Below are 15,773 nucleotides of genomic sequence, written 5' to 3'. Positions count from 1 at the left end.
TGTCGGGCCGGACCCGACCGCGGGGGATCGCGACAGGAAAAACACCTCCATTGGAAACCTAAACGGACAAGTTGGAACATGCCCAGCTGTTAAACAATTTCTCAGATACTCACTTGTTGAAAGCCATCAAAAGCCGCCAGAATTTTACAAATGGTTTTCAACACGGATGTGTTTTTCCTGTCGCGGCGCAGACGGATTTGCATCGTCGTCACGGAACCGACTCAGAGAATTTGCCCGCACGTTCTTTCATTACAAAATCTCCTTTAACAGTGGAATGTCCGCATAAACTCCTCATGCCGACTTCTTCTGAAACTTCTCTGTTCTCTGACAATGACCTGGGTGAACAGAGCCTTAAATTAGGATGTTTTCAGCTCGAAACAGCCAGACGGACGCCACCTCCGACCGCGCCGATCCGCTTTGTGAGCTGTCCTTAAAGCGAAAGAAACTCCACAATCTCTCATCAGCCGTTAAACTTTTCACCGAAAACCAGCTGAATTTCTCGAATAGTGTCCACTTGGATATCCCTCACAGGTCCTGAAAAAATTTTGATAAAGCAATGCGCGCCGTCTCCAGCAGTGTCTCAGACAAAAGATTTCAGCCGAGAGGGCTGGACCAGTGCTCACTCAAAGCCTGCCCACAGGCGAATGACGTCACCGACACACGTGAAAAAAACTCATGCGCACGAGGGTTCAAGCATGTCTGGTGTAATCGCACGTGATTCAAATCCATATAGTTTTTTTTTTTTTTTTTTATAAAACTGCTGGTTAGTTTTCTAATAGACCTCATATATATATATATATATATATAAATAAAAACAAAACACTAAGGGCCCCTTCACACATAGTATGAGTAAATACAAATCAGGATGAATCACAGCAAAACAGCTCGTATAAGCAAACCATGAAAACATTGAGCCGACGGGCAGGCGTCAACGAACCCGATGCAACACTGTTGTGCATGTGACGGGCCAAACGTGCCGCAAGACAATATGAAGTTTTAAAAAAAGTAGATCCTTCCATATAAGACAAGAAAAAGGTGCAGATGCAAACTGACGTAAATCCACAAATTACAGTTGGTGCGCAATGCATGCTGGGAGAGAGGGTCTTCTCCGTGACGTCTCGGCAGCGCCCATGATGAGAGGGACAGTTTTGCGAAGGGCTAAATGTTAGCTGTAAATTTGTCATTTTTAAATGAAGATTTCTCCGTTGAATGACAGATCTGGGCTTCCAGATTTACTTTACTACATTCAGAAGGATCTTATGTGTAAATGTAAGTCATTTTTTGGTCCAAAGATCTGACTGCATTTATTTCAATGCAGGTCTACTTTAAGATAAATTCTCTCCTGCTGCAAAAAAATATAATATAGCTCCAATGCAGAAATGAAACTGCAGCGGGCAAAAGGAACTGTTTTGCGTACATGTCAAAACAGGCAGTATGCTCACAAAACAGTGGGTGTCCTGAATAGCATGAACATGAGGGACAGAGAAATGGCTTAAAGGCTGATGTGACTCCCCACCTCAGCCCACTTCACGTTCAGCTCGCAAATGATACCAATAGTTCAATTATTTTAGACAGACAAGTAAAGACTTCCATTCTTCATTGATCCCCCCCTACCAGACACCCTGGTACTGCACGTCCACACAAAATGAGTGCAAAATGTGTTGCACGGCAGCCAACTTAAAAAGCTACTGTCCAAAAAAAATAAAAAATAATAAAAACAAAAATCATGCAGATCACATTAAGAATCACAAAGGTTTCTGCTTTTTTTTTTCTAAAGACACTGCCTTTAACAGCATAGATATCTGCTGTGGAACAAGAGTTAATGAGGAGTTTTAATGGTAAAAAAAAAAAAAGCCAATTACCACACTGTCAAATTGATATGAAAGTAACAATTCTCAAAAGAGGACCATTTGTGTGAGAGAATACCAGAATAAATGTGCTGCAGATGCACTGGAATGATTATAGACATCTACATTAATGATATTAAGCAGCATTTTTCACTGGCATTGTACACAAAATATTTCTAGCCTGGTGGTTGGTGGTTAGTGGTTAGTGGAACAAGAGTTAATGAGGAGTTTTAATGGCACAAATGGATCAGGTGAACGATGAATGTTTCATGAAAAAAGTCTGCAGTGCAGAAATATATTCAGTGGTGGAGGACGCCTGGCTTTTGTTATGTTGAAAGGAGTCAAAATATTTGGAGTAAATGTCAGAATATAACGTTCTATCATAAGCTGACTGCTAACCTTAATTGAAGCGGACAGAAGCAGCAGTTTTAACGTCGTGCTGCTATCAGATGACACCAGGTAAAAAAAAAAAAAGCCAATTACCACACTGTCAAATTGATATGAAAGTAACAATTCTCAAAAGAGGACCATTTGTGTGAGAGAATACCAGAATAAATGTGCTGCAGATGCACTGGAATGATTATAGACATCTACATTAATGATATTAAGCAGCATTTTTCACTGGCATTGTACACAAAATATTTCTAGCCTGGTGGTTGGTGGTTAGTCTGGTGGCCCACCAGGCTTATAACATTGTTTTCTAAAAAACAGAATATTTTAACATCACAATATCTGTGCAAAGCTACAAAATGTATTTTCTCATATGGAGACATAAGTCCAAGATATTTTATTCCTGATCTCCTATTCTAGTGTCAACAAATTCAAATATTTATAAATGAATAACTACGAGTTAGTTTTGCAAGAGTTCTTATCTAAAGTAAAGCCGCATTCACACTGGGCGCGACGTGAGCGACAGCAGTGACAGGTTACCATGTAATCCCTATGGAAGGACGCGTTGTGGCGCCAAGCCACGCAGTGCGACGCGATGGACGCAAATGAAGCGACACGAGTGAAGCGATTTTGAGCAATTGGCGATATTGCGTCGTGTTGTCCTCCTCCCCAAGTTGAAAAATCTGAACTTTTTTGTCTTGTCGCGCCGTGATGACCAATCTGGGACTATATGTAGTGACGTGGAGATGTCTGGAGTTTAACTGAGTTGGATGTGAACATGTCCTGTCTCTGGTAGCCAGCTTGTGAGCAGGACTTATGTCCCTTTTGTCCTTTATTTCACAATTATGACAGAGTTTTTGGAGCGAGCAGCAGCCCCACAGCAAGGGGAGCGGAGGTTTTTTTTTTTTTTTTTTTTACATGCGCGCACGAGTGAATCGTCCGTGAAGATTATTTTATTAATTAACTACACAGATGTATAATAAAACAAATGGTGACTGGTTTATAAACACAATTATGACAGAGTTTTTGGCGTGAGCAGCGGCCCCGCAGGAGGGGGAGCGGAGTTTTTTTTTTTTTTATTGTTTACATGTGCGCGCGTGAACGGGACAGGAGGTCCTCAAACTGGGTCCTGCAGAGGTGGAAGGACCGCTGAAAGCAGCTGTCATCCAGACGCAGCTCCTGCAGCAAATAATGATACTCCCCGAATTGGGAACGTCTCATGACATGATGTACGTGTTGACAGTGTTTAGATCATGCAGAAGCAGCAGTAGACTGTGAATTAATGCCACATCAGCATCTATGAGTATTTCATGGCAAAAAGGTAGTGAATCCATACGGTCATTCCATAACACAGGTCCCATGGTGACCGACTCAGATTTGGCTTTAAAAAAAAAACAAAAAAAAAAACAAAAACAAACAAACAACAACAAAAAAAAAACTGTTGGTGCCTCGACATATATAATGAACACATGCAAAGTTTTAGGTGGAAAATCTTCAGGGTTTCTCAACTATGGGCCTTTAAAAAAGGGTTGTTGTGCCTGTTTTTTTTTTTTTACACTCACGAATTGCATGCAACTGTGCAGCCAAATTTAGACACCAGTATCTCTGACACAAGCAGATATTTCTGGCTGAAATTTGCTTTCCTGTGTAATTTGGGCCCAGTGTTTCAGATTCTATCATCAGGAAAGGTCCATCTCTTGTAGTTTCTGAGATATTGGTCTCCAAATTGGTCAATATTTTTATGTGCGAAAATGGAAAAATCAATTTTCAAGGGGCCAGTGTCAGCCTACAATCACTTTCAAGATGGTCTCCTGGTCATTAAACTTTTTCTACATAATTATACATATCATACAATCATTTGTTCAAAAAAAAAAGCTTATTTTCTCACCTTTTCATATGTGCATCTGGAAAGTATTCACAGCACTTCACTTTTTCCACATTTTATGTTACAGCCTTATTCCAAAATGGATGAAATTCAATTTCCCCTCAAACTAGTACTCGCAACACCCATCATAACATGATTTTTTTTATTATTATTTTTGCAAATTTATTAAAAATAAAAAACTAACAAATCACAGGTACGTAAGTATTCACAACCTTTGCTCAATACTTTGTTAAGACACCTTTGGCAGCAATTACAACCTCGAGTCTTCTTGAATATGATGCTACAAGCTTGGTGCACCTATCTTTGGGCAGTTTGGTCCATTCCTCTTTGCAGCACCTCTCAAGCTCCATCAGGTTGGATGGGGAGCGTCAGTGCACAGCCATTTTCAAATCTCTCCAGAGATGTGCAATCAGATTCAGGTCTGGGCTCTGGCTGGGCCACTCATGGACATTCACAGAGTTGTCCTGAAGCCACTCCTTTGATATCTTGGCTGTGTGCATTGGGTCATTGTCCTGCTAAAAGATGAACATTCGCCCCAGTCTGAAGACAAGAGCCCTCTGGAGCAGGTTTTCATCCAGGATGTCTCTATACATTGCTGCATTCATCTTTCCCTCAATCTTGACTAGTCTCCCAGTTCTTGCCACTGAAAAACATCCCTAAAGCATGATGCTGCCACCACCACCATGCTTCACTGTAGGGATGGTGCCTGGTTTCCACCAAACTCCAATCCAAGACGGGCTAAGCTCTAGGAAGAATCCTGGTGGATCTAAACTTCTTCCATTTACAGATGGAGGCCACTGAGCTCAATGGGACCTTCAAAGCAGCAGAAATGTTTCTGTACCCTTCTCCAGATTTGTGCCTTGAGACAATCCTGTCTCTGAAGTCTACAGACAATTCATTTGACTTCATGCTTTGTTTGTGCACTGAGAACCCTGTCAACTGTGGGACCTTATATGTAGACAGGTGTGTGTCTTTCCAACTCATGTCCATTAGCCCACCTGGACTCCAATTAAGCTGTAGAACCATCTCAAGGATGATCAGTGGAAACAAGATCCACCTGAGGTCAATTTTGAACTTCATGGCAAAGGCTGTGAATACTGTGATTTCTTTTTAAAAAATATTTTTAATAATTTGCAAAAAAAAAAAAAAATCTTTATACCTTTAATCATTATGGGGTATTGCAACTAGAATTTTGAGGAAAAAAAGGCTGCAACATAAAATGTGGAAAACGTGAAGCACTGAATACTTTCTGGATGCACTGTAAAAAATTTTCAGGGAGTCAGGTTTTTCTACATATCTGTCAGGGTTTGAGTTTGCTTGATTATCTATCATTTCTTTTCTCTGATCTGTTTGTTATTTTTCTTAGTTCATTGGTTTTTGTTTGTTTATTCTCTTGCTGGTTTTTTTCTGCTCAGGTCTGTCTGTCTGTCTGTACTTCTCTTGTCTGGCTCTTGGTTCTTGGTGAAGAAGGAGTCCTTCCAGGATATGTTATCTCGGAGGACTGATGCAGATGCAAGGTACCGAAGGGCGGCAGCCTCTGCTGTGAGGAAGGTAAAGCACCAGATGTGGGAGGAGTTCAGAGTAACCAAGGAGAAGGACTTTCGATTGGCACCAACGTGCTTCTGGCAGCCCGTGAGGCACCTCAAGAGGAGAAAACGGTCTACAGTAGCTGTCTACAGTAAGGATGGGACTCTGTTGACCTCAACTGAGGATGTAATCCAGTGCTGGAAGGAACACTTTGAAGAACTCCTGCATCAGAGCGGAGCACCCTCTATAGTAGGGGCCGAACTGGAAGCTGATGGAGGATTCTCATCAATTTCCCTGGTGGAAGTCACTGAGGTAGTCAAACAACTCCATAGTGACAAGGCCCCGGGGTTGATGAGATCCATCCAGAAATGCTGAAGGCTCTGGGTGTGAGGGGACTGTCTTGGATGAGACGTCTCTTCAACATTGTGTTTAGGTCTGGGACAGTGCCTAAGGAGTGGCAAACTGGGGTGGTGGTCCCCATATTTAAAAAGGGGGGATCAGAGAGTTTGTGCCAATTATAGGGGCATAACACCACTCAGCCTCCTTGGTAAAGTCTACTCCAGGCTGCTGGAAAGGAGGGTTCGGCCGTTAGTCGAACCTCTGATTGAAGAGAAACAATGCGGGAACAACTGACCAGCTCTTCACTCTCACAAGGATCCTGCAGGGTTCCTGGGAGTATGCCCACCCAGTCTACATGTGTTTTGTGGACTTGGAGAAGGCATATGATCCGGTACCCCGGGAGATACTGTGGGAGTATGGAGTGAGGGGGTCCCTTCTCAGGGCCATCCAATCTCTGTACTTACAAAGGGAGAGCTGTGTTCGGGTGCTCGGCAGTAAGTCGAATTAATTTCCAGTGGGGGATGGCCTCCGCCTTGTCACCAATTCTGTTTGTGATATTCATGGGCAGGATAACAAGGCGTAGTCGGGGGAGGAGGGTCTACAGTTTGGTGGACTCAGGGTTTCATCACTGCTTTTTGCACTTGGCTTCATTGGCCTTCGACCTCCAACACTCACTGGATCGGTTCACAGCCGAGTGTGAACCGGCTGGGATGAGGATCAGCATCTCTAAATTTGAGGCTATGGTTCTCACCAGGAAACCGATGGATTGTCTACTCTGGGTAGGGAATACGGTCCTGCCCCCAGTGAAGGAGTACAAGTACCTCGGGGTCTTGCTCACGGGTGAGGGGACAATGGAGCGTGAGATTGGCCAGAGAAGTGGCGAAGCAGGGGCGGTAATGCATTTGCTTTAAGGTACTGCTGTGACGAAAAGGGCGCTGAGCCAAAAGGAGAGGTCAATATTTCAAGATTGTTTGCGTGGATGAATGGACCAAAATTACACCTGAGCAATGTATTTGACTAGTTTATCCATGCAGGAGGAGGCTTAAACCTGTTATTACCAACAGAGACTTTTGTACAAAGTATAAATAAATTTCAGTAAGCATGTTCAATATTTTTTCCCTGTGTCAATCTATTTTATTACACATAACTTAATTTCTGTAATTATTTGTTTTGGTTTCTTTGTATATGTGGATTACCTGGGTTGTTACAGATATCTGATGAAAATTCCATGTCAATAGCACCTTTAGAAATATACAGAAAAAATGGTGACGTGTTGAATACTTATTTTTCCCACTGCATGTACGCATATACATATATATATATATACACATATATATATATATAATGAACATACATGCGCACACACACACACACAAAATAAAAAATAAAAATCTGTCAACCCATAGCAAAAACATAATTTAAAAGTACACGAGTAAAACGGTTTCCTCGTGGCATTATGACCAGGATACGAATGTAAAATATGCAATATCAAGAAGGATACTCTACAAAGGATACTCATGATGGTGGCTCATCCCCCTTCAACAACAATAATGATAATAATAATTATTATTATTATTATAAACACTAATGGTGAGCCTCACATGACCAACACAGTATCTGGTGTACACAACTTGATCATGTCTGGTTTGAAAGGTGTGCAGCACTTTCTTATTGACAACAGGGTTTATTTTATTCCATTTGTTTCCAGAACAGCTTTCCCATTCAGTTTGCTATTTCCTTGAAATATGTGTGAACAGTAGAGGTCTGAGGCCCGAGGTTGGGATTTGGCAGCACTACCTGCCTTCTCCTTCCCAAAGAGGCCACCATGACTCAGAATTCAAACAGAAAACCACAGGTCTGTAAGTAAACGTTCTACTTTGTTGAAAATACAGATAATCACTGGATGATCAGACTTTAAAAGGTGAAGTGCGTGGAGAAATGATTGTGAGTATGCAAAAGCTAAACAGTGCTGTTGTTGGGTTTCTCTGTACATTTCAGTGTTAAGAGTAAGGCATGGGCCTTAGAGGATACGGAGACCACAACGGTTGTGCCCAGTCACTACTGTTGCAAAGAAACAGTCATCCTCCTTAGGCCCATCAGTGTCTATCGGTGTATGAAAAGGTCATTAGTATGTTATTTTCAAAGGCAAGTGGTCGTGTGTCTGACTTTTTGTACAGGCTAAAATCAATGATGATATTAGGTCGTAGGATTGGGCGGTATATCAGAATTACGAGATAGACTGATATATTTTATAAGGATCTATGACGGGATGTACCCTGACTCTTGCCCAATGACTACTAGGACAGGCTCCAGTCCCCCATGATCACTAATGTGAAAAAGCAGGTATATAAAATGAAAGAATCAATATGCAGGTGGGACAACATCATAACATCGCTATATCTTTGATGCTGCATTATGGTTATGACCTCTGACCCACCGTTAAAGCAGTTTGAGCCTGTTTTGTGGGGATTCAAAGAGGAGATGAGCAGTCTCTCTCCCTCAATTAGGTTGTCTCAAATTCCAAGGTGGAGTAGAACAAAAATCTGTCTGGGTCAAGTTGTCTGAATTAATGAGAAGACTGTCGAGGTTAGGTTTTATGTGGATAGTTAAAGGACTGATGTACCTGGGTCTTAACTCACCGCTGTAGCTGTTGGGGATGGAAGACGTTAGAGTTGTCTGGTTTATCCCCGTTTAACTGCATACTGGAGAGCCAGTTTTAAGTGACTGTTCTGAAGTGAGGGTTAGAAAAAGGTGCATAACACCTGTAGAAACTCTTCAAACTGCTCTTGTACCATAAGGTCCCATAAAGAACTATTAGTTTCTAATCCCTGCTTGCATGGCAAAATCTGCCCACATCAATTTAAAAAATTTTTTTTTTGGTAAATATCTTTGACAGTGGTACAGCTGGTGCAAGAACTGGTGTCGCAGACCGAATGGTTCCCACCCCAAAAATCGGTCTGCCTTGCTTCACTGTGCACGTGTCATTTCGGACCACAGCAGCACATCTGAGATGGAGTCTTCACCCAAAGCAATCAAATGGATTAATGGGATTATTAGCTCTTAAATCATTCTAAAGTCAGTTTTAAGCAGAAACGAGGCCATTTTAAGCAGAAACTCAACGCATTAGCTAGCAGCTCATATTGCAGCAGTGATCTGATCGCTTTCTCAGTCTTTTATGATGAAATAATGCTGAATTTATGTGGAAAAGACTGTTGTACAAAAACTTCAGATATCTGTCGGTGAGAGAGATGATGACTGGAGTGCAGTTTTAAGCAGAAACGAGGTGATAATCCGTGAACTGTGGCTAATGACACATGCCCAGTGAAGGTAAGGCGGTCTGATTTTTAAGGGGTACCGTTCGGTCTGCGACACCGGCACATTCACTTGGTGGTGAGTATACTTTGGCCAAAGATGGCCAAAGTTTACCGAGCCGGGCTTGGAGCTTGCTGCTTGACAATGGAGGTAGATTGAACGCCAAGTACAACAGCTGCAGGATGAGTTCCCCCACATGGAGTTGTAGCTCTGTGCCGACACATTCTATTCTATGTGCCTTCTGGCAAACTGTAGCTGAAATTTCACATCTTTTAAACAAATCCCTTCTCTCTTGTTTTATCAGAGAAAACAAAAAAAATTGCTGTTGTTCATTTGGCTACTCACATTTTTGTTCAGGTTCACCACAGCACTGGTATTTGGCACAAGTTTAACACCAGATGCCCTTTGTGGCACAACTCCAGTTTTACCTGGAGAAACACACAGAGCCGCTGGTGTTCCCAAGAGGTCTCCCATCCAAGTACTAACCAGATCCTGCACTGCTTAGCTTAGACAGGATCAGGCTGACATAAAGCAGACCGGCTGCAAATAAATACAATACATAAAAATCTGCCCTCTCTCACTTTTTTCTGATGTCAAGGATGATAAACTGGGGCCTGATCTGCTTATCTACATGTATCTTAAAAAAGGTCAGCTAGCAGAAACAGAGGTAGTATGTAGCAATAAATGTCAGCATACTTTTGACATAATATGCAACAAAGTGGAGTTCAGGATTTTTTAAACTGTGTTCACCCTGAAGGTTTAGCCCAAGAAGTTTCTGTGCACATTTTAAAAATGACCATAACATAATACGCAAGTTCATGTTATGGCCTAGTTCAAAAATAATGAAGCCAAAGTGTGACATAACCATCAAAATTTAAAAGTGGTCTTTTTTGTGAAATGTTATCATTTTAGGTATGGTTATATATCAGAGTTTCAATATTTCTATTGGTTTCGGTTCAGTCATTGCTAGAAATTATCAGTGCATATATATAATGTGCTAGAGCGTAACGCTTGCGACAACAATTGGAGGTATCTTCTTTAGTCTGCAGAAGCCTGAAACAAAGAAATTCTGTCCATTAGTTCCTGGTATTATTGAACAAGTAATATAATTATTGTATTGAAGCAGAGTAGGAGATATAGCTAAGGTTTTGACACAAATAAATCAAGGACTTATTCTCAGCGTTACGCTTGTGACAGTTTTACCCTGATTTAGAAACATGATGTTTTTTCTAGGAAATGACATTTCTACCTTTACAAAAATGTATTACTATGTGTTAGTATGAAGCACAGACAAAATACAAGGTTATTTCTTTAACATTCAACTTTAAATAATAATAATAATACAATAACATGCTTTTGGAGGGCGGTATGCATTTTCAGAGGCCCGACGTCGGGCGAATATCTGTCATTTTGGGTGACGGCATGGATGGAGGGACTCAGAAAATGCATACCGCATGACAACAGCATGTTATTTGCATCATCACTTACTGAGATACACAACACGTGGAATGACTTTAACAATATTTAATGTCATTTCAAAACGCACGACACCCAGCAAACGCGTACATAAAAAGTTGGCTCACTTTAACTTTTGTTATGTTGGCTGGTACCACGCTGATCTCCAAATTCGCCAGTGTGTCCTTTATCAAGCTGGCTGCTTTGGCTACTGTTCACTGTCGTACTATCCATGAGAAAATCATCCAGAATATCCATATTGGGACCAACACACACTTCTCGTCCTTTCATCTTTTCCTCTGCGGACAGTTCTTGGGCTGCGCACGCACTATGGCGTCATTTGTTTACGCATAGCGGGTGGGTCTGCCGATACTTGTTCACTACTGTGGGCAGGTATAGCCACACCACTGTCTGAGAGGGACCAGGAGGCTGCATGAACATTACTTGCACATCTTGTTCCTCTTCTGATGTTGCAAATTCACTATGAATATTTAGACATAAATTACAGCTGGGTTTTTCTGTTTGTTTGTTTTGTAAAAGGCAAGGATGAGGTAATATTTTGAGATACAGAACTGAATTTCTGAGTTAGTCTATTAATTATAGCCAAAAATTTGTGAGGGGAAAAATATCTAATTCATAAGAAAAAAACTTGGATATTCTCTGAGATCAATCACAAATGTGGAAAAAATAAAAATAAAAAAAAACAAAGGCACAAATGGAAAAGAAAAAAAAATCTAAACTGTTGGACTTTAATGTTACTGCTACGTGTCACTTTGCATGTGGATCATGCACTACATGCCGAACATGCACTACATGCTGAACATGCACAGTGCAACAGCTTGAACATGCATGCAACATGCATATTAATTGTTATAAGTTGTTAGAACAAGACAGAGCTTGTGTGTGTGCGTGCACATTCCAGAGAGACTCTCTTGTTATCATATTAATTATGTCTCTGAACAAGGAGAGGTTTTGTGTGTGTATGTGCACATGCCTGTCAGGAAAAGAGGGATAACCTCTCTTCCTTCTTTCTCTTGACAAATAAACACGACACATAAACACTACACACAAAACACCTTGTTCAGGAAAAATAATGACTACAAAGCCATGTTCAAGTTGTTCCACCTTACTAAAATCCAGTGTATGATTCACCTGCGAAGTGAAACACAGAACTTTCATGATGAACCACCACCACCATCATTTATCCCACAAATTTGAATTCATAATGTCAGAATATCAGTTTTGTTCTTAACTCAGAAATTCTGAGTTTTTTTTAAATACCTCCCCCACCTTCAGTAGTGCTAATAATTCATTCCATTCATTCATTTTCAACGACTTATCTGGATCACAGTGACAGCAGAGCAAGCAGCTCCTCCCACACTTTCTTATCCTCGGCCAAGTCCTGTAACTCTTCCTGGAGGATCCCAAGGTGTTCTCAAGCCAGCTGGGAAATATAATCGTATCAGCATGTCCTGGGTCTTCCCGGGGCCATCCCAGTTGGATGTGCCTAGAAGACCTCTCTAGGGAGACGACCAGGAGACATCCTCACCAGGCGCCTAAACCACCTCAACTGGCTCCTTTCGATGTGAAGAAGCAGCGACTCTACTCTGAGTCCGTCCCGGATAGTCGAGATTCTCACCCTGTTCAGGAGTGAGAGCCCAGATGCCCAACGGAGGAATCTTATTTCTTTCAGCCATTACCCAAAGGTCATAGAACTCCAATCCAAAAATGTTCAAGATAACATAACTTTCAAGGCTGCTAGGCAGCCCAGACATCAGGTTTACAGCCTTGTTTGGACCCTGGTGGCAACTAGCACTCTTCCAGAAATAGAGGTCAGGTTATGGAGTGAAAATATTCCAAATATATCTCAATTTTCATACTGTGCAGAAGATAGATTTTGCATTAAACAATGAATGTGTTTGTTTTCTTGCAAGAACTATAACTTGAACAAAAACATTTGTGTCATTCCATCATTTTACATCCCATAAACCTAATCAAAAACCTACTTGATGGAAATGATGCATCTTCGGACATCATACTGACGGTGAATCCAGTAACACATAGAGTTTACTGCAGTGAAAATTAAAGTGCTGGTGGGGCTTGAAGGAAAATGAAATGTCATGTAATGGAGGCAGTCATGTACCAACATGAAACAAGGCCTTCAGCATAGAGTATTACAAAAAGCCTCGCATAACGCTTCCCCTCCAAACACACTGTGGATTTTGGCACTCTGTCAAACACAAATCTGCATGCTGCTGAAACACTTTATTACTTAAACACGCAGGTTCCTTCACTGTGTCACACAGACGCTGTTAGAATTCACACCTGGAGGCTGTGTTTTTTCTTGTTTGTCTGATAGCTGCACAGCACGCCCAAACCGGAAGTGAAACAGGTCGCAGAGAGTGTAATCCACTCAGCACGGACTCCAAACTCCAAAACCTTATGTTTAACGCAAAAATTTACGACACTCTCAACGGACCGCAAACGTCTCACAACTCAAAAGTTGATTTTATTAATCTGCTTAAACCATAAACCAGGACAAAATACTCACAAAGTATAAAAACTAAAAAGCCACACGTGCAGAAACGAGAGTGTTATACACAAATACTAAGTAGAATAAATGTGTGGTTGTTTGTGAGGTTCAGAGGGGAAAACTGAAAGGTGGACCCCCCCCCCAAAAAAACTCCTTTAAATGCAGATTATTTGGTTTCACAGCAGTGAAAAGCCAAAGCAGAACTTATGAAAATACCCGACTCGATAGAAGTAAGTTGGTGGTGGTTCCACGAACACTTTTTATTCGCGGGTCCGTCTGCGTACTTTAAGTGGTGGTGACGTCAAGAAGCTCGACACACAAAGTTCGAAACATTCTGACCTGAACGTTTGAATCCTCTCCCGCCGCCAGCAGCTCGGACCTTTAAACGAAAGCCAGTAATGTTGATGGTATTGCAGTTGTTTCCGATACAGAGGTGGTTTCAGTAAAGGGGAAAGGCCAGATGTAGCAACTCTTTTTTTGTTTTTTCTCTCCCCCCTCGGTTCCCTCCCTATCCGCTCCGTGCGGCACTAACTCCACCCCGGCTACTCGCGGCGCCGCGGGGCGGTGTCGCTCGATGTGGTGGCCACGGTTTTTGCCGACATCCAGTAGCACTCTCCAAGGAATGGAAATGTGTATTTTGAAGAGATTATAGACGGGGTGTTGATACCAAATAACACGGACTCTCGAAGCCCGGCCGAAACACTGAATCTTCTCAGACAAAGCTTCAAATGCTCATTGGCGACACCTGCTGGTCATTTAACGGCAGCCGGCATCCTTATTGGTGCTCTGCTGCCACCTGCTGCATCAGTCCGTTATAGCAGCACTAAATCCTCTCGAGAGTCGTTCAAGTATTTAAAAAAGCCAGAACATCCCCCCTCCCACTTGACTATGTCGAAAATACTTCCGACAGAAGCTTCTTTCAGGCCTGTTCTTCCATATTCTAAGAGAAGCTCTTGCCTTTCTCTGGAATATTTATTACAATACATGAGGACATGTTGCATGGTCTCTGGCTGGTGGTGTCCAAAACAGTCCCATAGTCTGAGACCATTTGTGTCAAAATAAGCAGAATCGGTTCAGCTGCTCTGTGGTCATTATACAGCCTAAAGGGTGTGTGGTTTATGCAGTATTGGTCATTTTGTGTAATATTGTGTACTTTTAATCATTATTCCTTAGAGGTGGGATGAAGTCACCATCAAGTCACTCTCAAGTCATGAATCAGCAAGTCCCAAGTCAAGTCTCAAGTCATAATGACCACCAATTGTTTGCAAGCTGACTTGAGACTTGACTTGGGACTTGCTGATTCATGACTTGAGTGACTTGACGGTGACTTCATCCCACCATGCTGTGCACCATAAGGTGCATGGGTGCACAAATAGTGAACAGATCCTATTATAATAAATACTTAGAGGATGACAGTGAAATAACAGTCACTCAAGTGGAGGTGGTGGGGGGGGGGGGGGGTGTCAGTGTGTCAGAGCATTATTGAGGAGCCTAATGGTCTGTGGGTAGAAGCTGTTCCACAGTCTAGTTGTTCTGGACTTGAGACTCATGTGGCGTCTGCCTGATGATAAGAGTGTGAAGAGTGAGTGATGGGGGTGTGTATTGTCCCTGATGAGGTTGTGTGTCCTGCGCCAGAGATGTACTGTGAGGTCTTAATCACATTCCTGTCTTGGACTATGCACTTACCGTACCAGACTCTGATGGCAGAGATGAGGACACTCTCAACCTTATACACCTGTAGAAGTTGCTGAGAATTTTGACTGACACATGGGCGCAATTTGGTGGGGGATAGGGGGTACATGTCCCCCCACCTTTTCAACCAGGGGGGACAGAATATGGTATGCCCCCCCATCTTCTGACATATATGTGTGTACTTGAAACATGCTATGCCAGTCTTATGTGCAAAACCATGTCAGAATAGTATCTTTGTTTCTGCAAGTTTGTATTTTTAGCAGCATTGACTTGTTTACAACACCTGTTTCTTGTTTGTCACATTCAGAATTTTCTGGGACTGCATTTGCCCAGATTTTATTCACTTTATACATGCTTCCCTTAGGCAGTATTATTAGACGGTATTGCTTAAATTTTCATTGTTACGCAGATGATACCCAGCTTTATCTATCCATGAAGCCAGAGGACACACACCAATTAGCTAAACTGCAGGATTGTCTTACAGACATAAAGACATGGATGACCTCTAATTTCCTGCTTTAAACTCAGATAAAACTGAAGTTATTGTACTTGGCCCCACAAATCTTAGAAACATAGTGTCTAACCAGATCCTTACTCTGGATGGCATTACCCTGACCTCTAGTAATTCTGTGAGAAATCTTGGAGTCATTTTTGATCAGGATATGTCATTCAAAGCGCATATTAAACAAATATGTAGGACTGCTTTTTTGCATTTACGCAATATCTCTAAAATTAGAAAGGTCTTGTCTCAGAGTGATGCTGAAAAACTAATTCATGCATTTATTTCCTCTAG

The 15,773-nt window shown here is 41.8% G+C and overlaps 1 protein-coding gene across 1 annotated transcript in view; it reads right to left on the bottom strand.

The window, feature by feature from the left end:
* The window catches only part of tln1 (talin 1), a 198,656-nt gene extending 184,778 nt beyond the window's left edge, over nucleotides 1–13,878 (bottom strand). Inside the window, 1 exon segment of the mRNA XM_034193096.1 lies at nucleotides 13,628–13,878. The gene's annotated coding sequence lies outside the window, so the exon portion shown is untranslated.
* Nucleotides 13,879–15,773: the final 1,895 nt, after the last annotated feature.

This window comes from Thalassophryne amazonica, chromosome 17 (genome assembly GCF_902500255.1).
Source record: "Thalassophryne amazonica chromosome 17, fThaAma1.1, whole genome shotgun sequence".
NCBI classification, from domain to species: Eukaryota; Metazoa; Chordata; class Actinopteri; order Batrachoidiformes; family Batrachoididae; genus Thalassophryne; species Thalassophryne amazonica.
This window is presented reverse-complemented; position numbering and strand designations above follow the sequence as displayed.